This window comes from Podarcis cretensis, assembly GCF_951804945.1.
Source record: "Podarcis cretensis genome assembly, chromosome: 1".
NCBI classification, from domain to species: Eukaryota; Metazoa; Chordata; class Lepidosauria; order Squamata; family Lacertidae; genus Podarcis; species Podarcis cretensis.
This window is the reverse complement of record NC_137170.1, coordinates 123,029,795-123,055,887: the sequence shown is the minus strand read 5'-3', so window position 1 is coordinate 123,055,887 and position 26,093 is coordinate 123,029,795. Positions and strand designations below refer to the sequence as shown.

At 44.3% G+C, this 26,093-nt stretch overlaps 1 protein-coding gene across 1 annotated transcript in view; it reads left to right on the top strand.

The window, feature by feature from the left end:
- COL5A2 (collagen type V alpha 2 chain) overlaps positions 1 to 26,093 on the top strand; it is a 182,348-nt gene that overhangs the window by 12,959 nt on the left and 143,296 nt on the right. The window lies entirely within an intron of this gene.

Below are 26,093 nucleotides of genomic sequence, written 5' to 3'. Positions count from 1 at the left end.
AACACTGTCACACTGGCCCTCATCTACAATGAGCATTTATAATCTATCTGATAAAAATCCCAACTTTGCAACTTCTAGAACCAGAGCCAAAAATGTTCATTCCTAGGATCAGCCTCTAATAAGCTAGGAACTCTCTTAAGTCATTCAATTGGGAGCTGCTCAGAGTGGCTGGGGAAACCCAGCCAGATGGGTGGGGAAGAAATAAATAAATAAATAAATAAATAAATAAATAAATAAATAAATAAATAAATAAATAAATAAATATTCACCTTTTAACATTGTGCTTGAGTCACCACACATGGCTTACAATGCAGATGAGTGTTCTATCTCCATCCCTCTGTGTCCATTTTCATCACCTTCCATAAATTGGATGGTGGCTGCAGTGAGGACCCTCTTGTAGCCATGAAGGGTCTATGTGCATTTTGGAATTCTGATCCCCTGCCCTCCCGGCTCCAAAATGTGGGGGGGGGCCTCCCTGCACAGATACAAAAGCCTCCTTCCTGCAAACAGTCACTTTCCAGATCACAGAAGTTGATGAAAATGAGAATGGGGTGGAGATACAATTCTTTCCCCCAGTGCCCTCCCCTCACATAATATTTCACCCTCTTTTCCAATTCCAGGACTGAGGAAAAAAGAAAACAACATTAGCAGATAAAAAATGTATCCAAATTGTGTGACGGCTATGCATGTTCCAAAAGTGATTTCTCCATTCTGCCCATTGCATATAATGAAAGTGGAATAGGGCGAATTGCTTAATATATTCAGGCTGCTACTCTTTGACACAGATTCTTGTCTCTTTCAAATGCATAACTTGGAGTTGCTATTTCCTTTGGTAATATGCTAATTGTTAATAGTATCAAATTTCACAATCCACATGTTATGTGCTTGCTTAACGATGTCTTGAGGCACATTAAGTACTATTCAAATGAAAGTATAGGCATGTTACTATGTGCTCTGGGCTATGGTAGGCAATTAAGGTTCATCAAGTACAGTACGACTTGTCCTTAATGTTTATTTTTATTTAAAGGAAAAGAAGATAGCTTGCGGCTATGATATTTGCCAAAATGAAATGTTAGTGCAATTCCTATGTGTAAGCAAGTGGCTTTTTAAAAGTCTTGTAGGAAAATAATTCCTTCCCAACACCAAAATAAAATGGAGGCAGTTGTGGATTTCCAATACAACTAGTGAAAATAAGGATTTTTAAAAATAATGTATGGAAGTTCAGTGCTTTTTAGGGGTGGTGGTTGCAGTAGTGATTTTTTTGACACGGGTCAATGTAACCTTGTGCAATGTAATGGCTTCAATGAGAGTGATGGCAATCTGGGTCCCTGTTTACCCAACAAACACATATAAGAATACTTATAGTATTCTCCATATAGACATCACTAGAAATCATGGTTTACACTAACCACAGATAATAACCTGAGACATGGTTTTTGCTTCCAAGCATACAAATTATAGCTAGCATTTCTTGTCTACTTTCAGTTTCATATGTTTACTAGGGTTGCTATATTTCAAAAAGTAAAAACCAGGACACCTCAAAAGTTGTTGAGCTTGGCTAAGATCCAGGACAAAGTGCTATCGGAAATCCCCCCCCCCCCCCGATGTCAATTCTGCCTTTGAAATCCTGGTAATGTCTGGGACTACTCTATTCCAAACTTAAAAATGGAAAGCGTAATGCTGGTGGTCAACAAAAGAGGTTCAAAGACTCTCTCAAGGCAAATTGAAAAAAATGCAGTATAAGCACCGACAGCTGGGAAACACTGGCCTGCGAGCGCTGCAACTGGAGAACAGCCTTTACCAAAGGTGTCATGGGCTTTGAAGACTCTTGAACGTAGGACAAAAAGAAACATGCTAAGACGAAGGCACGCTTGGCAAACCCTCACCTTGATCAACACCCATCCGGGAACCTGTGTCCCCACTGTGGAAGGATGTGTGGATCCAGAATTGGCCTCCACAGTCACTTACGGTCTCACAGTTAAAACCGTTTTTATGGAAGACAATCTTACTTGGCTACAAGTGATTGCCAAAAAAGAAGAAGAAGAAGAAGAATGTCTGGGGAAATCTGCGGGCAGAATCCGAGACCTGGGAGAAGAACTGGTGGAGGAAGATTGGAAGAAATTCAAGGACTATCTACAAAAATATTGTAAATTGTATGATTGTTAAGAAAGATGTAAGATTAGCAAAAACATGGCTTCAACAAACTAGTTATAAAGAATATAAATTTAAATTTAATTGGAAGATGAAAAGATAAATTTTGGATAAGTAACATTTTATAATTAAGTTTCAATAAGAGTATGTTAAATCTTAAAATTTGAGATATTAATATTGAAAAATTATATTATATGAATTAAACCAAGTTAATAATTTGCTGGTAAAATTTATGAGTTTAGAAAGCAGGAACAAGGGTTGTGAGGAAGTCCAAAGATGAATATGAAATGTGGAATTTGGGAAAAGATTGTGTTATTACCTATGTATTTTATTGTTAAACTAAAATTTAATAAATATTATAAAAAAATAAAAAAAATAAAAATATGATATCAGGATGCTAAAAAAAAAAAAAAGAATGTCTGGGGAAATCTGGACGTATGGCAGCCCTTTGTTTACTGCTGACCCCATGATGTTGTACGCTCTGGAGGAAGAGCATTGGTTTGTAACTATGGTTTGTAAAGTAGGGCATCGTGCAAACCGTAGTTTATTTTTCTGGTTCGTGAGTCTCTTGCACAACATGGCCTTTGATTCATGCATCACCTTAAATAACTCTATAGTCATGCCTTCTTGACCAAGGTTTGATGTGGTGCCTGAATTGAACCCGAGGTTGAAGTGTTGACATGGCTATTATGCAGCTACCTTATGAGCCCAAGGCCTAGACTTGATTTAAAATTCATAATAGGGGATGGCTCTTCAGTGACCCCCCCCCCAATATGGTTTATAGAAGGTGAAGACCCCTGAAAAGCCATTGCCTATTGAAATTCTTCAGATCCCTGGCATCATGTTTAATCCATGTGTGCTGCCTTTACTGCATGCTCAGGGACACGGGTGGTGCTGTGGTCTGAACCACTGAGCCTCTTGGGCTTGCTAATCAGAAGGTCGGCAGTTCGAATCCTTGCAACAGAGTGAGTTCCTGTTGCTCTGTCTCAGCTCCTGCCAACCTAGCAGTTTGAAAGCACACCAGGGCAAGTAGATAAATAGGTACTTTGGCGGGAAACTAAATGGTGTTTCCATGTGCTCTGGTTTCCGTCACGGTGTCCCATTGCACCAGAAGCATTTAGTCATGCTGGCCACATGACCCGGAAAGCTGTCTGTGGACAAACACCAGCTCCTTCGGCCTGAAAGCGAGATGAGCGCCGCAACCCCACTTTTGACTGGACTTTAACAGTTCAGGGGTCCTTTACCTTTACCTTTACTGCATGCTCACAATAAGGAACTTTTAAACATGGTTTGTGCTACTATAACAAATGTCATTTTAGTAGCTTCCAAGAGCATAAAATGTTTCTCTTCTGGGCATTAGTAGATTGCTGGAAGCCTTCAAAGGCCTTCCTCTTGTACCTGTAAAGGATCATTGCATGGACCAGAACAATAGTGGGAGAGAGTTTCTTTCTTTCTTTCTTTCTTTCTTTCTCTCTCTCTCTCTCTCTCTCTCTCTCTCTCTCTCTCTCTCTCTCTCTCTCTTTCTCTCTTTCTCTCTTTCTCTCTCTTTCTCTCTCTCTCTCTCCCCCTCCCTCCCTCCCTCCCTCCCTCCCTCCCTCCCTCCCTTCCTTCTTCCTTCCTTCCTTCCTTCTTTCCTTTCTGTAGTGAGGTTGGGTTACAAGGGAACCAATGGAGGTCAAGGCAAATTGAGACACAGATGGAGAAGGTCAGATGTGGTTTAATGGATAGCTAAGAGGAGGCTGTGCTATTTATGGTAAATGGACTGGGGTAATTCACAACTGATCGTGGTTACTATCACTCAACTTGAAACGGGAAGAGTGCCCCATTCAATTTTCCTTTTTTAAGAAAAGGCATTACGGGAATCCTAAGGTATCTTTATGGAAACAATGTTTCAGACGAATGCAGTATCTCATCGGTAACAATGATGGAGGACGATTTCCAGATGTTTAAATGCTTGACTTGGCAACGAGAAAGAATACTGAAACACGTACTGGCCAAATGAGAAAAAAGGAAGTGAAACAGTGATGTACGAGGCACAAGAGCTCATAGAGACTGGCACAATAAGCAGAATATGCAAAAGAGAGAACAGATGCAGGCTATAGGAGCCAACGGATTCATTTCGGTGCCCAGAATACACGGACTGTTACAGCTATAATTCATACTAGATAACAGAAAACAATTGCTAGTCTATTTTTATCCATTTATTTGACTTGGGAATATAGCCACAGGGGAATTTCAAAGGTGCCTTCTTATAATTCATCCACACAGAGTAATGGTGCTTCCAAGAATCTTCTGAGTGAGCGATACTTTGTGCAGATGTACTGCAGGTAGTTCAAACAAAAAAATTCCTTCCAGTAGCACCTTAAAGACCAACTAAGTCAGTTCTTGGTATGAGCTTTCGTGTTTCGTTCTTCTGAAGAAGTGTGCATGCACACGAAAGCTCATACCAAGAACTGACTTAGTTGGTCTTTAAGGTGCTACTGGAAGGAATTTTTTTGTTTTGACTATGGCAGACCAACCCGGCTACCTATCTGCAGGTAGTTCAGGTTTACATCTGAATATCTATGCTGCAAGGGTTAAACCACAGAGCCTAGGACTTGTTGATCAGAAGGTCGGCGGTTCGAATCCCCTTGACTGGGTGACCTCCCGTTGCTCGGTCCCTGCTCCTGCCAACCTAGCAGTTCGAAAGCACGTCAAAGTACAAGTAGATAAATAGGTACCGCTCCAGCGGGAAGGCAAACGGCGTTTCCGTGTGCTGCTCTGGTTCGCCAGAAGCGGCTTAGTCATGCTGGCCACATGACCCGGAAGCTGAACGCTGGCTCCCTCTGCCAGTAAAGCGAGATGAGCGCCGCAACCCCAGAGTCGGCCATGACTGGACCTAATGGTCAGGGGTCACTTTACCTTGATCTATGCTGCAAACCGGGGGACGCAGGTGGCGCTGTGGGTTAAAGCCTCAGCGCCTAGGGCTTGCCGATCGAAAGGTCGGCGGTTCGAATCCCTGCGGCGGGGTGCGCTCCCGCTGCTCGGTCCCAGCGCCTGCCAACCTAGCAGTTCGAAAGCACCTCCGGGTGCAAGTAGATAAATAGGGACCGCTTACCAGCGGGAAGGTAAACGGCGTTTCCGTGTGCGGCTCTGGCTCTGGCTCTGGCTCTGGCCAGAGCAGCGATGTCACGCTGGCCACGTGACCCGGAAGTGTCTCCGGACAGCGCTGGCCCCTGGCCTCTTAAGTGAGATGGGCGCACAACCCCAGAGTCTGTCAAGACTGGCCCGTACGGGCAGGGGTACCTTTACCTATGCTGCAAACCAGGATGCGTAGCCATGGTTCTAAGTGGGTTTACTAACTCTGGTTTGAATTAACCATAGCATGCAGCGGAGACTTGACAGCAATTTTGAAGAAATGTCGGTTTAGAAATGGGATATTTAGAGTATAGAGGCATCAGAAGAGGTGCACTTAACTTTTCTTGCTTGTATTTCTCTGCTCCCAAGTGCCCTCTAAAATGATTGGCCCTGGTGGAGTTTGAAAAGCACGTTTGCCTTTGCAAAGGGTTAAGCGTCATCTCTCTCCCACACTTATTCTTCACTCCAAATTTCTCTTCCCAAAGAGAATTTCATCGTCATTATCCACAGCTTCAGCACTCAGTTACACGTAGTTGAAACTTGCAGATAATTTGCACTTAGCTTCTATGTCATAAATCTCATTGGATAATCTTGGACAAATCAATCGCTCAAGCCCAAATTAGATGTCACATGTACTCATGCATACCCTTTCTCAAATGTTTCCCTTTTTAAAATTAAAAGTAGCTTTTGGAAAAGCACCTTTGAATGGAAGGGCTGTTTGTGTGTGTGTTCAAAGTTACCTTTCCAAGCTGCCTGCATTGGAAAATTTAGATGCATGCATGTATTTTCCCTGTGGGCTCTCTGTGTGAAAGAGAATTGGATGGACAAACAACCATCCACAAATGAAAGGGGTTAAACAGAATCTTCCCATCCAAGGGCTTAGATCAGGTATGTCAAAACTTTGGCCCTCCAGAGGTTGCAGAACTACAATAAAATTTTGTATGCATGCACAACGTCCACCAGCCCTCAGCCAGTATGGACAATGGACAGGGATGATGGCAGGTGTAGTTCAGCAACAACTGGAGGACCAAAGGTTCCGCACATCTTGGCTTCAATGCACAGCCTTCTGAGACTACTTTTGGTTGTAAAAAAAAATGGAATGATACATGCAATTGCCTGTCTTGTCTAGTTTGGACCACTGCTTAATCCAGACTGGTCATGCTCTCTGGCCAAACGGTTGACTGCAGTTATCACAAATGCAATTAAAGACAATGCGATCCCTTCACATGGAGGGCTGTAGGTTGGCAGAATTCTTGCCCCAGACGTTCTTGATTATTCGGAAATCCCCAAGGGCAGGAATGGGCAACATTTTCCAGCCCAGGGTCTGCATGCAACTGGGGCAGAGCAATAGATATGAAATTGACCTTTGTATGGTAGGTTCATTTCTACACTCATGCTCACACCTGCTCTAACGTCCTTCTGGGCAAGCAGGAGTCATTACAGTGGTACCTCGGGTTAAGAACTTAATTTGTTCTGGAGGTCTGTTCTTAACCTGAAACTGTTCTTAACCTGAGGTACCACTTTAGCTAATGGGACCACCTGCTGCCGCTGCGCCGCTGTTGCACGATTTCTGTTCTCATCCTGAAGCAAAGTTCTTAACCTGAGGTACTATTTGTGGGTTAGCGGAGTCTGTAACCTGAAGCATATGTAACCTGAAGCATATGTAACCCGAGGTACCACTGTATCAGATGTCAAGGATGCATTCCACAGAGGCAAAAACAGTCATAGAAGATGTGCTGCAAGCCCTGTGAGGAGTGTGGCCTGGGGGGGGGGAGGGTGTGTCCCGGGAGAGTAGGGAGACTACTGCAGTGCACTCTATGTTGGGCTACTTTTGAAGGTGACTCAGAAACTACAACTAATCCAGAATGCAGCAGCTAGGCTGGTGCTTGGGAGCAGCCGCCGGGACCATGTAACATCGGTCCTGAAAGACCTACATTGGCTCCTAGTATGTTTCCAAGCACAGTTCAAAGTGTTGGTGCTGACCTTCAAAGCCCTAAACAGCTTCGGCCCTGTATACCTGAAGGAGCATCTATACCTTTGTCGTCCAGCCCGGACACTGAAATCCAGCACCAAGGGCCTTCTGGCAGTTCCTTCATTGTAAGAAGCGAGGTTACAGGGAAGCAAGCATAGGCCTTTTCAGTAGTCATGTCCATCCTGTGGAATGCCCTCCCAGCAGATGTTAAACAGATAAACAGCTATGTGATTTTTAAAAGACATCTGAAGGCAGCCACGGTAAGGGAAGTTTTTAGGGTTGTATTGTGTTTTTACTATTTTTTGTTGTGAGCCGCCTAGAATGGCTGAGGCGACCCAGTCAGATGAGTGGCATATAAATATGTTGTTGTTGTTGTTGTTGTTGTTGTTGTTGTTGTTGTTGTTGTTGCATCAAGGGCTGGACAGCTTTAGGTCCTCTACCACTGTCTGTGGGGGAGAAAACCAGATGACATCATTTAGCTTCCCCTTACTGTTGCCATCTTGACACTGCCACAGCGCTCAACCTGATACCAAGAGCTATTAAAATTTCTAGACTGGTCCACGCAAATTAAGCAGGTAAAGGTTGATTCTCAGCAGCCTGACTGGCTTGGGATTTGAAGGGGTTAAGCAAGGCTTTCTGGAAGGTTCTGTATGGTACTTCAGCTAAGTTCTTCAAAGGGCAGACCATGATACCTCTTTCCCTCCTGGCTTTACAACCAACTGAAGTGAACCCAGAGCTGATATTTGAAGCACCTCTCATCTCTTGAATAATATTTACCTTGGGGTTGTCTCGGGATCAGAGCGACTATTCTATCAGCAATGCTTCCGTGACTCTTTGGTGCTTTCCAAACTGCTGTGGAGCTAAGCGTGAGTTCCCACAGGAGCTCTGTTCTGCAGTGTCCAGTTTCCTGTTTGCACCATCAGGAGAGGCAAGATGTATGAATTTGCTTATGAGCCTGCAATGCAACAGTAGAGGAATTTTTCGGTTAATGCTAATTGGCTGGCTAGTTGCCTGGTCCTCAGTGCTTTGTTTAACTTGACCCCAGAAGGTCTGGACTGAATTTCACCCTAAGGGCTACTTCAAACATTTTTGGGTAGGAAATGTGTCACATTCAGCCCCATGACTAGAGATCTGGCCAACTGGGGGTTCTAACTAGATTATTCTCCTGGCACAGAGAATATAGTTTGTTTTGTTTTTAAAATTACTTCATTCCCTTCTTCCTTATTCCCATACTTTGCTTTTTCCCATGTGCTTGAAGACGTTCCTGTTTTCCTGAATTAGGTGAGATTAAGCATTTTCTAAACTCTCCCTCCAAATAAAACAAACGTTACAATTTAATGCAAATCCCAGAATACTAGTGACCTTTGGCTGCAGATAATAACAGTCCTCTTCAAGCATTCAGCCTGGACACCTGAGGGATAAATGAGGAGGGGGCGATTCAGTCTTGCTCTCAACATTGCCTGGTATACCCCTTCCACTCCCATCCTTGGTTTATTCAGCATGGAACTCTGAAGGGGTCTTGTAAATGTGTTCAGGTGAATGTATCTACAAGCCCCCCCCCCTTGCAGTGAGGAGCTCTTATCTGGGTTCCCATTTGTGCGGAGACTTGTGAAAATAATCTTAGCAGGCCCTTAAACACGACGACGTGTAGTTCAAAGTAGGGCTAGTGAGATAGTTCTGTTAGCACAAGAATTTGGGCTTGTCTGATGGCATCATCTGCCTCCTGCTCCCTGCCATGCGCTGTTCTGGGGCTTCTCCCAACTTGTTGTTGTTGTTTAGTCGTTTAGTCGTGTCCGACTCTTCGTGACCCCATGGACCAGAGCACGCCAGGCACTTCTGTTCCCTCCATCTCCTTGTGCCCTCCATCTTTCCCAACATCAGGGTCTTTTCCAGGGAGTCTTCTCTTCTCATGAGGTGGCCAAAGTACTGGAGTCTCAGCTTCAGGATCTGTCCTTCCAGTGAGCACTCAGGGCTGATTTCCTTAAGAATGGATAGGTTTGATCTTCTTGCAGTCCATGGGACTCTCAAGAGTCTCCTCCAGCACCATAATTCAAAAGCATCTATTTTTCGGCGATCAGCGTTCTTTATGGTCTAGCTCTGACTTCCATACATCACTACTGGGAAAACCATAGCTTTAACTATACGGACCTTTGTTGGCAAGGTGATGTCTCTGCTTTTTAAGATGTCTCTCAACTACCCAGAGCCAATTTGGGGAGGAGGAAGGAGAGTGGGAAAAGATTTGTGTTAGTGGGACTCAGTGTGTGGGCCCCTGCGAGTTGCAACTACTTAGTTGAATTTGGCCACCACACCAGAGGTTTCGAAGATGTTCTCTGGCAAATTGGGTGTGATGTGGCTTTGTAGACACGTCCAGGGACATTTCTCTCTGTAATGTGCAGACTTGTGGATAGCCTGACGCTGTACTCATTCACAGTGCGGTTGAGGTTAGGAAACAGCATGGTCTCACCTCAGGGGGTGGTATGTGCTGAGTGAGAGTTTCCAATATCTGAAGAAGCCCATATGCGGGAGCATCCCTCACCTTCAAAATCTTGTAATGCATTTTAATATTTACAGTATAGCGCAATGTGAATTTTTGGCATAGCGGACTGACCAAGATGGGAGTGTGCGAAGATACACAGCAGCCATAAGATGATACTTATCGTTGGGCGTATCAGTTGCATGGCTCGATTACTTAGTTCCACAATTCACATGCTATGGTGGAAGAAGTTTGCCAGTAATGACCAGTGTTGAGTTTTTTAATGTTTACCTCATCCAGCAAGCAATTACAGAAATTATAGTAACCATAACAACAGAGGGCACATATAAACTATACACTGCAGAAGGCTTATAAAGAACTTGTGCGGCAGCCGAGCTCAAATTACAGAGTCTGTATTTTCAAGCATGCTGCACCCTATGTTAAGCATTCCACAGATAGTACTGTCTGAAAACTAGGCAGTGTTCAAGAGCTCCTAAGTCACTGAGTGATAAGGATACATTTACATTGTTACTGAATGGCTGTGAATATTTATGCCATTCATGAGGGGAGCATAAAGAAGTTTTTGTGGCACAGTGAATAATGTAATATTTGTGCTCATGAGTTCCAGGTTCATATCCCAGCATCTGCTTACTGGAAGTCTCTGGACCCCCCATTTTCTCTCATCTGCTGTTATCTATCTGTAAAACGAGGAATGCCAATGGTTCTTTATGGCAGATATGTGAATAAAATATGGGAAACTGATCTTCTAAACATTCTAGAGCAGTGTTTCCCAAACTTGGGTCTCCAGCTGCTTTTGGACTACAGTTCCCATCATCCCTGACCACTGGTCTTGCTAGCTAGGGATGATGGGAATTGTAGTCCAAAAACCATGGAAGACCCACGTTTGGGAAACATTGTTCTAGAGCTTTGGCCAAGCCAGGGTGCTGCAGGAGTAGAGATGTAAGTAGGCACTGGTTTCTATCCAACCCAAGTTCATGTCATGCAGCAGTGTTACCATTCTACTGTGGTTTGAATTCCAAAAAACAACAACAACAAAAATCCCAGTTATTTGACTTGCTAAACCACAGAGACTAGGACTTGCCGATCAGAAGGTTGGCGGTTCGAATCCCCGCAACGGGGTGAGCTCCCGTTGCTCAGTCCCTGCTCCTACCCACCTAGCAGTTCGAAAGCACATCAAAGTGCAAGTAGATAAATAGGTACCGCTCTGGCGGGAAGGTAAATGCCATTTCTGTGTGCTGCTCTGGTTCGCCAGAAGCGGCTTAGTCATGCTGGCCACATGACCCGGAAGCTGTACGCCGGCTCCCTCAGCCAATAAAGCGAGATGAGCGCCGCAACCCCAGAGTCGGCCACGACTGGACCTAATGGTCAGGGGTCCCTTTACCTTTACCTGCTGTGGTGGAATATTACATAATTATTCCACACCATTGCAATGGAAATGCAATGTGAAAGTCAGGAGACTTTGTCAATTACACATCATTTCATATCACGGACTGAAAACAACAGCAACAAATATTGATGGTATTCGCTGGATTGATTTCCGTTCTAGACATGGGATGAGGAAGTGAACTTTGGCAATTTCTGCTCCCATTTCCCTTTCCGTTGGAATTCTCCAACATTCCGACGCAGGAGACATTTGTGGTATGGCGCTCAAATGGGTGATGTGCCGTAGAAGTGAGCTGGGCAATGGCTTTCATAGCCCCACTTGGCAATTTCCTGGAGGTTGTGCATCTGCTATTTTGTAATAAAATAGCAAGATGGGCCAGGCTTTTTCACAGAAGATGGGCCAGACGTCAATCGAATAAAGAGTCAGAGCTCAAGAATTTCTGGTGGGACCTTTTCTCTTCCACTTTCTGTATTTCCACGGACTGGGGAGAATATGATGTTTGTGCACTCTGCTTTTCCTGCCTCAGAGAATCTTCTGTCACTAGATGACGAAATGCCTTCATGCACAGTGAACTTAGGGGATGCTCACTGCCTTAAGAGTGCTGCAAAGTTGTCCCCCTCCCATGTATTTCTTACACAGCGGGTTGTTGTTTTTGATGTGTCAGGAATGTTTTCACCATATGCAAAGGTGTTCACACCTTGCTAGAGAAGAATTAGGAACAGCTTAAAGACCTGTGTGAAACTGGTTTGAGAGAAACTGCATCACATAGTAGTAAAAAAGTACAAGGTGCATATGCATTTTGGATAATGTTATGTGAACATGGATTAAAAACTCAGCAGTGGAAATGCAGTGAGTCATATAAATGGGCGGGTGTACACTGTCTAAGTCTCTCTCCCACATGCTAAACCTTAAAAGTATATGGACCAAGAGGGGCAACTCAATCTCCAAGGCTTCCGGTGGGCACACTGATTACTGTCAGCTGATGTTGACCAAGTTCCATTTCTCATTGGCAGAAGCTGCTGAACAGCGTTGCTCAGCTCTGCCTTAAAACCTGACCAACAGTCATCCATTCATCCAGTCGTGTTATTTGTACGCCACTTTTCCACACAAAAAATCATGCTCAAAGCGGCTTGCAACAAAGAAAATACAAATGCATTTCAAACCAACAGTACAAAACAATTTCGTAATAAAATAGCAAAACATAGTAACAATTTTATAACAGGGCAAAACAATGACATAGTAACAATTACATAATAATAGTAGCAAATATAATAACATACGAACCCCCTACAATTCAATACTATACAGTGGTATCTTGGTTTAAGAACAGCCCTATTTACAAACTATTCGGTCTATGAACTCCGCAAAACCGCAAGTAGTGTCCCGGTTTGCAAAGTTTACCTCAGTCTAAGAATGGAATCCGAACGGTGGAAGGCCTCATTAGGGAAACTGTGCCTCGGTTTAAGAACAATTTCGGTTTAAGAACGGACTTCCGAAACGGATTAAGTTTGTAAACCGAGGTACCATTGTAACTATAGCAATATTACATAAACAATATGCAGCATCCAACAGACCGTTCTGAGACCCATATCCTTTGCCCCTGGTCATTTGGATCGGGGTCTGGCTGCTCAAGGACTTAACCACCTATCATGTCTAGTCTATAAGCATGGCCAAAACCTGGCAGAAAAATAAAATAAATTCTGGACAGTTCAATAAATCTCATGACATTGACCATTAAATATTGTATGGCAAAACCCCTGTCCATACTATGTGTGTTTGCCATTTGACCTTGTGTTCTGTCCACTTGGTTCATGAGCAAGACAGAGATTTCAATCGACTTTTCCAAGGGCAATTTGAATAAGTTACAGCTGTAGTGTTTGATCTGAGTTTATCAATGCTTTACTGAGGGCCCTTGCGACCGACTGCTTTCTGCATTCAGGATCCACTTATTTGATACAATCTGAAATCAAAGGGGAAAGAATTGTGCGGAGAAGTTTTTGTTGCACTATTTCAGATTTGCACAATAATAGGTTCTGTTTAAGTATATAAATAATATATCCAGGTTTTGTTCAATTTCATATAACTTTAAAGCATAATGTTGAATAAAAATCATGAAATTTGGTATTTCTACAATAAGAGACATTTTTTAAAATTAAAGAAACTAGCTTGAAGCCACTCCCGTAATAACAAGCTCCAAAGGATAGTTGTAGATTTTAGTGGTGGAGAAGTTTACCCTACAATTTTGGAACTGAATGCATGGGGTTTTTTTTTATATTTAGTACCAGATTTGAAGTTCACCTGCTGTTTGGGAGGAAAGAGTGTAAATTATAATCTGGAATTTCAGTTTCAATTTCAAGTGGAGGGAAATGTCACAAGCTGATTGAGTTCACCACAATCTGTGGAACAAATTTTTTTGGTGTTCCATTTACATAAATTTTATTTCTATATCAGAGCAGTGAAATAGGAAATGTTTTCCTATAGTTTTGGAGTAGTGGAAGACTCAAAACCAGGGTGAGCGGGTTACTTGGTAACCATTGGAGCAAATCACAATCTTGCACTTTTTCAGTTTGCTTTTATCACACAGATTGGGAATCTGTTGCCTTCCAAGGTCTTAGCCACAGTTACCTTTCCTCCACACTTTAAAGCTCCATGTCTGAGTGCTCTTTTTTGTTGTTGCTCTAGAGCTTTCCCCACGAAAACCCACTCTTTGCTGCTGCATTGGAACAAATGGCAATCCACAGAGAAACCTGAATTGGCATTTGTTGTGCTTCAGCTTTTAATAGCAGGTTTTGCACGGGCAAAAGTTAAGTGTGGATAAGCCCCAAAAGTTTAAAACTCTGGGATTAAAACTCTGAGTGTCCAGGTCCAGGTCTGTTGGCCATGATGACATGGGGCTGATGAGAATTGTTGTCCAACAACATCTGAAGGTTTCATTATTTCGGATACATAAAAGGGAGAAATCTACTTCCACCTACTGTTGTTCAGTCACACCCCAGCCTTAGAAACAGCAGTTCTCTGTGACAACCCACTGCTGTTTGAAACACTTGGTTATTATGGAAGTTCAATGGTAATTATTGAAGACTGAAGAAGTTAAGAGATGAAAGCATGTCTGGCATTAAAAGGAAAAAGGCACTTGTTTGTTCTGAATGTTCAAAGACATACTCTGTTGAGTGGCAGGCAATCCTCAACTCCCAGCTCCTCCTTCCTCCCAGCTTTATCCTCCTTCAGATAAAGTAAACCAGTGATGTAATTTCCTCTAGTTACCATCCAAGCATATGGCCAGGATTTCATGGAGACAGTGAAGGCTTGAAGCTCTCCTTTTATGCCTCTGCTAATGTGGGCTTGGCAATGGAAGTTTAGGAATATGGCTTGCATCCCAAATGGTACCCTCCATATCTGACATTAAGAACCACAGCTTAGGGCTATGTGAATCTGCCTGTTTTGGTTCATTTCAGCTTCTCTTTTTCTCAATCTTAAATTCAGTTCTCCACAATTCCACAGGAACACGGGTGGTGCTGTGGGTTAAACCACTGAGCCTAGGGCTTGCCGATCAGAAGGTTGGAGGTTTGAATCCCCGTGACGGGGTGAGCTCTCATTGCTCAGTCCCTGCTCCTGCCCACCTAGCAGGTTGAAAGCACATCAAAGTAGATAAATAGGTACCGCTCCAGCGGGAAGGTAAATGGCATTTCTGTGCACTGCTCTGGTTTGCTAGAAGCGGCTTAGTCATGCTGGCCACATGACCCGGAAGCTGTACGCCGGCTCCCTCGGCCAGTAAAGCGAGATGAGCGCCGCAACCCCAGGGTCATCTGCGACTGGACCTAATGGTCAGGGGTCCCTTTACCTTTACCACAATTCCACAGCCATTTTCTGTGTGGTTGTTTCACAAATGCCGTCGTGAAAATTTGATGGCATTTTAGTGGAAATGTCTCCTGATAAACTGTTATGCAGTTTTGACCAATCCACAGGGTTTATCTTTTGCAAGCGATTCCCCCTAATGTGTTGCATTTTTTTCTATGTTGTTTTCATACGCATATTTAGGCACCCCCCCCCCCTCATATAAGAACGTCTGTATACATTGCTTGGTTGGATAACTATATCATAAAATTAAGAGAAGTGAGAATTTCAAATGGTAGCTATTTTTGGGTTTGTTTATTGGTTCCAGAAGTGTGAATTGGTTTGAGAAGCGCACATTAGGTAATCGCTCATTGAAATGTAAACAACAATGGATTCTTCCATTCTGTCTAGCAGGGTTTACTTTCCCTTGTCCCACCACTTGAAAGAAGGTGAAGAGGTAGCTAATAGGAGTGTGAGGGTCACAAATGGAGATTGTCTGCTGGATGAGAGTGCATATGGCTATGGGCATCCCAAGGGCTCATGTTTTATCTCTGGAAACTGATAATGAAAATAGCATTTTCATACCCAATTGCAGTAACGGCGTGATTCTTAAATAAAGTATTCAGCAAACATAGGAGAAAGAAGATTATTCCCTTCTGCATGCATGATGGGATCCCTAAAGCTGCTTGCATGAATGGTGTTTCTGCTTGCACAAGACCCCCCCAATTTCCATCTATACACCCCGCTAGATGCAGCCTCTGTTCGACGGTCCCACAGTAGTTCCTTTGGAGAGTGTTAGGTATACAGAAGCAACAAATACAGTGGTACCTTGGAAGTCAAACAGAATCTGTTCTGGAAGTCCGTTCGACTTCCAAAAGTTTCGGAAACCAAGGTGCGGCTTCTGATTGGCAGCAAGAAGTTCCTGCAGCCAATTGGAAGCTGCGGAAGCCACGTTGGACGTCCGGGTTCCAAAGAACGTTCGCAGACCAGAACACTCACTTCCGGGTTTGTGGCGTTCGGGAGCCAAAACCTTTGACTTGCAAGGCGTTCACAAACTGAGGTACGATTATATTGAGTAAAAGCAACACCTAAGCAAAGAAAACAAAATGTCAGTGCTCAACAATCCACAGTTCAGCTGGCCCTGTAAGTAACAGTCTGCCTTCTTTTTTTTTTTTTAAAGAGCTGTAGGAGCAAAAATATGGCCATGATGTTATGTCCCAAGAGATCATTAAATTGCCTGTCCTAAAAAATTGTCTGTGCCAGACTTCTCTTATATAGACTTCAATTTCCTTTCTGAGTGAAGAAGCATCTGGTCCTACTCAGGCCCTCTGTGGTTACCCTTCCTCCACGTCAGCAGGGCAGGATTCCAGCTTCAACTAGTCAGTGTCAGCTGTATGCTCCTCACAAACGTTTTGTTTAAACATGCTAGTAGTGCTGGATGCGAACGAAAGCTTTGGAACTTCGGACCGAGCATGACTACAGATGTTACCAGATGAGGAGAAGCGGAAGTAGCAAGTGGCTCTTTGTAATGTCCCAACTGGAACTTGGGCACCAATTGCTGCTCAGCGAAGTGCACGTTTCCAATATAATCCAACACTGTGTGGGCTGCATTGCACGCTTAGAGACGGCAAGCGCATCTTTGCGTGCGTGTTCAAAGCACAGTTAATCAGAGCTGGTGTGTGCATTGAGCCTGGCTTGTGCTGGTAGATTCGGAGAAGGAGTTTCAAAGTGGCCTCTAGCCTTGTATCCGGAAACACCTCAGTTGCTCCCATCTATAAAAGTTGTATGTTGTCGTTGGCTTCAGTGTGTAAAATGGTTTACACTTATTCAGGCTAAGTCTACATGGGTAGGCAAACTAAGGTCTGGGAGCCGGAGCCGGCCCAATCGCCTTCTAAATTGGGCTAACGGACGGCCCGGGAATCAGCATGTTTTTACATGAGTAGAATGTGTCCTTTTATTTAAAATGCATCTCTGAGTTATTTGTGGGGCCTGCCTGGTGTTTTTACATGAGTAGAATGTGTGCTTTTATTTAAAATGAATCTCTGGGTTATTTGTGGGGCATAGGAATTTGTTCATCCCTCCCCAAATATAGTCCGCCCCCCCAATGTCTGAGGGACCTTGGACCAGCCCCCTGCTGAAAAAGTTTGCTGACCCCTCTAAGACAAGGCACAATAAGGTCAAGGTGTCTGGATAGGAAATCCCTAATTTATCTACATAACCACCCAAAGATACGGTGAAGCCTGCTCCCCAAATATTAGGAATGGTATAGGGACAACAGGGATTGGTGCATGTTCAATCTCCCATATGGCTTCAATTTATACAGGGGTTACATTCCAGGGATTGCGCCTAAAACCAAAGCCATGTGAAGTCTAAACACATTGGGTGCAATGGTGGGTGGGAGTGCCAAAATATTTTGTCCTGGATGCCCACTCCCTTTCTTCCCCCTTGATCATTAGGTCTAGTCATGACCGACTCTGGGGTTGCGCTGCTCATCTCGCTTTAGTGGCCGAGGGAGCCGACGTACAGCTTCCGGGTCACGTGGCCAGCATGACTAAGCCGCTTCTGGCAAACCAGAGCAGCACACGGAAACGCTGTTTACCTTCCCGCCAGAGTAGTACCTATTTATCTACTTGCACTTTGACGTGCTTTCGAACTGCTAGGTTGGCAGGAGCTGGGACCGAGCAACGGAAGCTCACCCTGTCACAGGAATTCGAACCGCTGACCTTCTGATCGGCAAGCCCTAGGCTCAGGGTTTAACCCTCAGCGCCACCTGCTACAGCACCTACAGCCAGTAGGAAGCCTCAAGGTCGGTTCAAGACTGGTGAAGCAATCTACATGGCCCCCAACTTCTTGGCCTCCTTAGGGCTTGGTAGGGTTGCCGATGTGCTGGTGGCCTTGCTGTTCCATAAAGGCCTGCAGGGCGGGGGTTGCAAACTGCATAATTATTCAAAAACCAAGAACACGATCCAGTTACCTGCTGTGTCATCTCCCCTCCTTCTTCCCTCTTTGGTGTTCCACTCAAGGGAGTTTCCGGCCACGGATCCCGCTCCCATCAGCAGCTCTCTCGTGAGTGGACAGCTGTGCTTGCTGCAGAACTGGCTGCAGAAAAAGCAACAGCCTCGGCCACCGAGCATGTAATGTATCTTAAAGCAACTGTATGGTGTATATTAAAGAATGCAAACTTTACGGGAGGCGTATGAGGTCCGGTTGGGAGAATGACACAGAAGAGTAATGTGAAGCATGTAGAATTCTTCCCTTGCCGCCAAATTCCTGGACGCATGCTACGAAAACAAGCTCGAAAATATCACACAGGGTGTCCCATCTGTTTCAGATACAGAGCACTAGCATTTCTAGTAGCCTTTATTTATGTGGAGACACACTGAGACTATAACCTTTTACACGATTGTAAGAGGCCTCCGTGCCACTGTTACTGTTGCTATATTTCTTATCTGCCCTTACTATGACGTCCCATTGTGATTATTAATATTATTTGTTAACTTATATTTTGTCTGCGAGCCTATATTTTTCCTGTGCTGGTACGTTTAGTAAACTATTAGGAAAAAGCACATTAAGCCCAGTCAAAGTGCCATTTGCTTTTATGTGGTATCTGTGCGGGCCACATTATGAGTACATGCTTCAAAGAAACATAGGCAAAGGGGATAGTATGTTCTCTACAGTGGGGTGTCTAACCTGGGGCCCTCAATATGTTGTTGGACTCCCATCAGCCCCACCCAGTCTGACCAATGATCAGCATCTGGAGGACAACAGGTTAGCCACCCTTGCTCTGTGGCATGCACCCTTATCAAACCTAAATGGCCTCGGCCCAGTATACCTGAAGGAGCATCTCCACCTCCACTGTTCAACCCGGACACTGAGGTCCAGCTCCGAGGGCCTTCTGGCGGTTCCTTCACTGCGAAAAGTGAAGTTACAGGGAACCAGGCAGAGGGCCTTCTTGGTAGTGGCACCTGCCCTGCGGAACACCCTCCCATCAGATGTCAAAGAAATAAACAACTATCTGACATTTAGAAGACATCTGAAGGCAGCCCTGTTTAGGAAAGTTTTTAATGACTGAATGTTTTAATGTATTTTTAATCTTTTGTTGGAAGCCACCCAGAGTGGCTGGGGAAACATGGCCAAATGGGCAGGGTATAAATAAATTTTTATTATTTTTATTATTAAGCTCTGCATATTGCATTTTAGTGTGTTCGGTATAAAGGTAAAGCTAAGGGGACCCCTGACCATTAGGTCCAGTCGTGACCAACTCTGGAGTTGCGGTGCTCATCTCGCTTTATTGGCCAAGGGAGCCGGTGTTTGTCTGCAGACAGCTTCTGGGTCATGTGGCCGGCATGACTAAGCTGCTTCTGGCGAACCAGAGCAGCGCACGGAAACGCAGTTTACCTTCCCGCTGGAGTGGTCCCTATTTATCTACTTGCACTTTGACGTGCTTTCGAACTGCTATGTTGGCAGGAGCCGGGACCGAACAACGAGAGCTCACCCCGTTGCGGGGATTTGAACCGCCGACCTTCTGATCAGCAAGTCCTAGGCTCTGTTGTTTAACCCACAATGCCACCCACGTCCCGTGTTCAGTATAGTAGACTCTAAAGCAGCCTTCCCCCACCTGGTGCCCTTCTGGTTTTGTTGGACTCCAGCACCCAGGAGCCCCAGTCAACAAGGTCATTGGTCAAGCATGATGGAAGTTGCAGTCCCACATGTGGAATGCACAAGTCAGGAGGGGAATGTAATATATACAGTAGTACCTCGGGTTAAGTACTTAATTCGTTCCAGAGGTCCGTTCTTAACCTGAAACTGTTCTCAATCTGAGGTACCACTTTAGCTAATGGGGCTTTCTGTTCTCATCCTGAAGCAAAGTTCTTAACCCGAGGTACTATTTCTAGGTTAGCGGAGTCTGTAACCTGAAGCGTATGTAACCTGAAGCGTATGTAACCCGAGGTACCACTGTACAACCTTGTGCTCCACAGTCTTAACACATGATAGGGGAAGACAGAGGATGGAAAACTCGACGAACAGATATGTTCCATGACAATCCTTGTGATTTGCAACCTAAATACCATCAAGAAGTGCTTTTTTAGAAGAAGAGTTGGCCACTGGGGAAACACAGGTTGCTAGTATATATAGTATGATGTCATAGCCATTTGCTGATCGCTATGGAAATACATCTGCAACCAATTAGTTATGTTGCCAGCGAGAGAAGAGGGAACATTCTGAAATGGAAAGCTTGAACAGCACAGACCAAAGGCAGGATTCAGTGTCGATGATAGCAAGAAGAGACTCAGATGGAACTGAACTGAATTTTTAATTCTCGATCACTTTATTTTGGAAGACAATCCTTGCAGATTATTCTGGTTATTTTGATGAAAAGGCAAACTTGTATACCAACTGTTAGGGAATTGGAAGTATGGTCTGATGAAGAAGCTAATGCCAAAGAACGGCTGTTATTAAGACCACATTGTAATGTTTTTTTGTACATTTATTAAATTTTTGAGAACATTACATTAAATCCAGTCAAAGTGGAGGGAGATGTTCCTCCTACAGCAATGTGTCATTTATACATTAATGCAGCAGTAACAATTTAGCACAGTTAGGGTGTAATCCTATATCCCGCAGGACTTACTTCTGAGTAGACATGCTTAAATTTGCACTAGGAGATGACGATTAATAATGAACATCTAAAAAAATTGGATATATATCTGCTTTGTTGAGAACTTATTATTAGAATAGTGCTAAGAAGTAAGTTTTTATGTTTGACCCACCACACGTAAAGATGGCCGTTATTTAATTGATTTCACATATTCAGCCAAGCTATATGTGTATATGCATGTTGCTAATGCATTTAAACAGTAACCTTATTCAAATGAGTACTGCAAAAATCACAAATACGGTTTATCACTCCCATGCAATTTGCAGTGCCTAGGCATTTAGGCATTTATATTTGGCACAGTCAAGTCAAAATTAAGTATTTATTTGTTTTATTTTTATACCGCCCTATACCCATCAGGCCCTGGAGATTTGAATTCATTTAAAGTAGCTAGGTGTTCCTTTCCTACCTCTTTTCCTATCTTGGGCTGCAGCTCCCTCCTTACGTCATATATTCTGTTATCACCAGGTTGGGCATTGCTTTCATTTTGGGTGAAGACAGAGGCAAAGTAGGTGTTGAGTAGTTCCGCCTTTTCTCTGTCACCCAATAGCGTTTCTCTGTGTTCCCTACACAGAGGACCTACCACTTGCTTCTTCCTCTTACTTTGGACATAGCCAATTAAACCTTTATATTATTTTTCACCTCTCTTGCAAGCCTGAGCTCATTCTGAGCTTTAGCCAGCCTGACTTTCCCCCTGCAAATGTTGGCTACTCATGTATACTCCTCCTTTGTGATTTCCCCTTTCTTCCATTTCTTATTGTTGTAGTTGTTGTTTAGTCGTGTCCGACTCTTCGTGACCCCATGGACCAGAGCACGCCAGGCACTCCTGTTTTCTACTGCCTCCCGCAGTTTGGTCAAACTCATACTGGTAGCTTTGAGAACACTGTCCAACCATCCAACCATCTCGTCCTCTGTCATCCCCTTCTCCTTGTGCCCTCAATCTTTCCCAACATCAGGGTCTTTTCCAGGGAGTCTTCTCTTCTCATGAGATGGCCAAAAGTATTGGAGCCTCAGCTTCACGGTCTGTCCTTCTCAGGGCTGATTTCCTTAAGAATGGAGAGGTTTGATCTTCTTGCGGTCCATGGGACTCTCAAGAGTCTCCTTCAGCACCATAATTCAAAAGCATCAATTCTTCTGCGATCAGCCTTCTTTATGGTCCAGCTCTCACTTCCATACTTCACTGCTGGGAAAACCATAGCTTTTACTATACGGACCTTTGTCGGCAAGGTGATATCTCTGCTTTTTAAGATGCTGTCTAGGTTTGTCATTGCTTTTCTCCCAAGAAGCAGGCGTCTTTTAACTTTGTGGCTGTTGTCATCATCTGCAGTGATCATGGAGCCCAAGAAGGTAAAATCTCTCATTGCCTCCATTTCTTCCCCTTCTATTTGCCAGGAGGTGATGGGACCAACGGCCATGATCTTAGTTCTTTTGATGTTGAGCTTCAGACCATATTTTGCGCTGTCCTCTTTCACCTTCATTAAAAGGTTCTTTAATTCCTCCATTTCTTATACATGCCCTTATTAACTCTCAGCCACACTGGTTTCCTTAGATGCCTCCCACTTTTCTTTCCTGTTAGTATTGTCTGCATTTGGACCTTCCCTATTTCTCCTTTTAGAAACCCCCATTGTTCTAGGACTCCCTTCTCACTGAGTATTTCTGACCATGGGATCAAACCCGGTAGCTGCTTCAGCTTTTCGAAACTGGCCTTCTTAAAGTCCAGAGAGCGTGTCCAACTAGGCTCAGTTTTCCCTTGCCTCTGTTTCCGGAAACCCAGGAGAACACGATCGCTTCCTCCTAAGTTTTCGAGCATTTCCACTCTTACCTCAAAGCAGAACCAACTACAATATTCAGACGGACACCAGAAGCACTTTGGAGCAGAGCTGGGTCAGGTGGCACCATGGAAAGCAGGTAGATGGAAGCAGGAATCAGTGTCAGAATGGGGCGGCAAGCACTTGTCCCTAGAGGGAGGAAGAACCAACTGGGTTCCAATTCGAGTTTTGGTTCAATTTATTTTAAAGGAAATGTGTTAAGTTCAGTACGTGATTATTTTTTCTATCGACATGGGTAGGAAGTAAAAGTTCTCAACACTGACTGGATCGTGTTCCATGTGTTTGTGGTGCCAAATTGGAGTAGCGCATGATATAAACTGGATTTGAGCAGGATATAAACTGGGGCAGTGTATGATGCCTGCCAGTGCATGTTCAGAGCTGTTGCAAGACAGGTAGAACCTAAAGCATGGATGAAAGTAAACGTAAATGGACCCCTGACCATTAGGTCCAGTCGTGACCGACTCTGGGGTTGCGGCACTCATCTTGCTTTATTGGCCGAGGGAGCCGGCGTACAGCTTCCAGGTCATGTGGCCAGCATGACTAAGCTGCTTCTGGCAAACCAGAGCAGCACACGGAAACGCCGTTTACCGTTCCGCCGGAGTGGTACCTATTTATCTACTTGCACTTTGACATGCTTTTGAACTGCTAGGTTGGCAGGAGCAGGGACCGAGCAACGGGAGCTCACCCCATCGCGGGGATTCAAACGGCCAACTTTCTGATTGTCTGAAGTCCTAGGCTCTGTGGTTTAATCCACAGCGCCACCCGCGTCCCTAAAGCATGGATAGGATCAGCTAAAACGCTGATTCGGCATCCTGGCATCTAATTAACTGAAAAATGAGCTATGAAAAGTAACAAGCTATGATACATCTGATGAAGTAAATAAAGCAAAACTGAATGCATCTGGATCATAGAATTGGAGAGTTGGAAGGGACCCGAGGGTCATCACCTCCTTGCAATGAATCTTAACTAAATCATACATGACAGATAGCCAGCCAATCTCTGCTTAAAAACTTCCAAGGAAAGAGAGACCACTACCTCTCATAGTAGTCTGTTCCATTGGTGATCAGCTAGCTCTCCTGTCTCCTATTACCTCCTTAGAACAGGAGGTTGACACTACTTAATTTATATATAAAAAAGGTAGAGGTAAAGGGACCCCTGATAGTTAAGTACAGTCGCGAACAACTCTGGGGTTGCGGCAATCATCTCGCTTTACTGGCCGAGGGAGCCGATGTTTGTCTGCAAACAGTTTTTCCGGTTTGTGTAGCCAGCATGACAAAGCCGCTTCTGGGATTCGAACCGCCGACCTTCCGGTTTAGACCACAGTGCCACCTGCTCCCACACTCTCACACATACACATGCCACCTTTCAAACATAAGATGGTTATGATCTTCTTGAACTGCTTCTTTTCATTTGTACCTGAAAGGCTTGCTTGCTTGCAGAAAGCTAAACTACATTCCAGTCCACCTCAAACTGAATTCAGTTCAAAATGTGGCGTTACAATATTACAGGGTAAGGTGTTCTGAAATGGTGGGTTGATCCTCAATTCTCGTAGCTTTTAAAAGAATGCATCGCACAGCTGTGAAAACGAAGCATCAAAAATTAAACTATGTTGTGTATAACGTAGCAAATCATGTCAAGGGCATATATGATCTTCAAAAGCTGCTATATGATACATAAATTGCAGCTAATGAAGACTGTGGCATCCTGCCTCTTAACTGGGCTAGCTGCCTAACTCTATATTACTGCTTTAGTTTTGGCACCAACACCATGTTGTTTTAGGACTCCGTTCAAGATGCTGGTCTCGGCCCATAAATCCAAGCTGGGCCTTCGTTTGCTACCTTTCCCCAAACTACTTTTGAGTATCTGTTCCTGTTTGAATAAGAAGGGCAAATAAACAAGCCATACTGGTGCTTTTTCCAATTACTGTGACATATATGCTAGTTTCCAAATTTTGTTTTCTTATAAAATGAATTCAGGGTAAATATTGTGCTTTTTGTTGGTTCACAATTCTCTTCAGAAAGATCGGGTTGCCATACAAAAATCTGCCATATTTTTAGTGAATCAGCCACATGTTCTCCCTGGCTAGGGATATTTTCTTTGTCCTACTTGGTTCCCAATGATTAGCATTATGGGATGGGAAAGAAATTCAGTTCAGTTTTCATTTTAATGTGAAACTACGTAATTTTCACTTTCCGAAATCGGAACACAGCTATTCTTGGCAATTTGCATTCCTCCGAATTTTGCAATGAAGTTTTCCAACCAAGTACAGTGGTACCTCTGGTTAAGAACTCAATTCGTTCTGGACATCCGTTCTTAACCTGAAACTGTTCTTAACCTGAGGTACCACTTTAGCTAATGGGGCCTCCTGCTACCGCCACCTTGCGATTTCCGTTCTCATCCTGAGGTAAAGTTCTTAACCTGAGGTAATATTTCTGGGTTAGCGGAGTCTGTAACTGAAGCGTTTGTAACCCGAAGCATTTGTAACCCAAGGTACCACTGTAATGTGTAGAAAAGTGTATATATTAGGGGAAAGTCTTCATAGAAACACGCATATTAATGAAAATAACATACAAAAATACATTATATGAGGGGAAACGATTTGAAAAACGTGCACTAAGATAATGATGAATCTTTGTCAAAATATTCAGAAACTGACACAGAAATCTGGAAAACTGAATTTATGACCAGAACAATGAGTAACTGAGAGAAGCTGGAACTGACTGACTAACCCACCCAGGGGCGCCGACTTATAAAAAATATTGGGGGGGCCCATACCGGGGTCCTGCCCCGGGAAGTTTTCTAAGAGCCGTTCCCGGCCCGTTGCTGCTGCTGCCGCCCGCCTCGTGGCCCCCTCGCCAGCTGAGGGAGGGAGAGAGACCGAGAAGGAGAGAGATGCGTGGTGGGCAAGGCAAGTGCCCGCCTCGCCTCGCCTCCCACCGCCCCTCGTGCCGGCCGCCCCCTCCCCTCCCTTCCTCCCCGCGCGCGCGCACTCGCTCGCTCGCCCTCCTCACCCCAGCTCTTGGCCGTTCGCCCCAGGAACACGCCGCTGTTGGCGGTTGTAGATGAACCTCCGCCACTCGGCCATAGACTGGCTGAAGGGCTTCTTCTCCTCCTTGGCCATAGCGAGAGAGAGAGAGGCTGGAAAGAGAGAGGGAGCTCGGCAGTTCGCGGGCGGCGGTTTTTCCCCTACCGAAACAACAGCGGCTCCTCAGAACCGCTAAGTAACTCTCCCTCAGGCGCCCGGCGGGAGAGCAGAAGAGAGGAAAAGGAAAGAGGGGCTGGGCCAGTCGCACGCACCGAGCAAAACTACTCGCGCCGCCTCTTTTACTACCGTAATAATTATTTGTTTTAACTCATTACTGAATGTATTTTAAAAGGTAACTATCGTCAAACAAGGAAAATAAAAAATACCAACATAATTTTGTGATTTTACAAAGCATAATATAACTAATAATTTTCTTAAATTATTGGGGGGGGCGGAGCCCCCCCAAACGAATTTTTGAGGGGGCTCGGGCCCCCTCAGGCCCCATGGAGTCGGCGCCTATGAACCCACCCCAAATCTTACTGTAGCATCTGTACTATGAAATATTTTATTGCTTTTACATAAAACCACCACAATATTGCATGCCTTACCATTTTGTGTAATCTCATGGAAA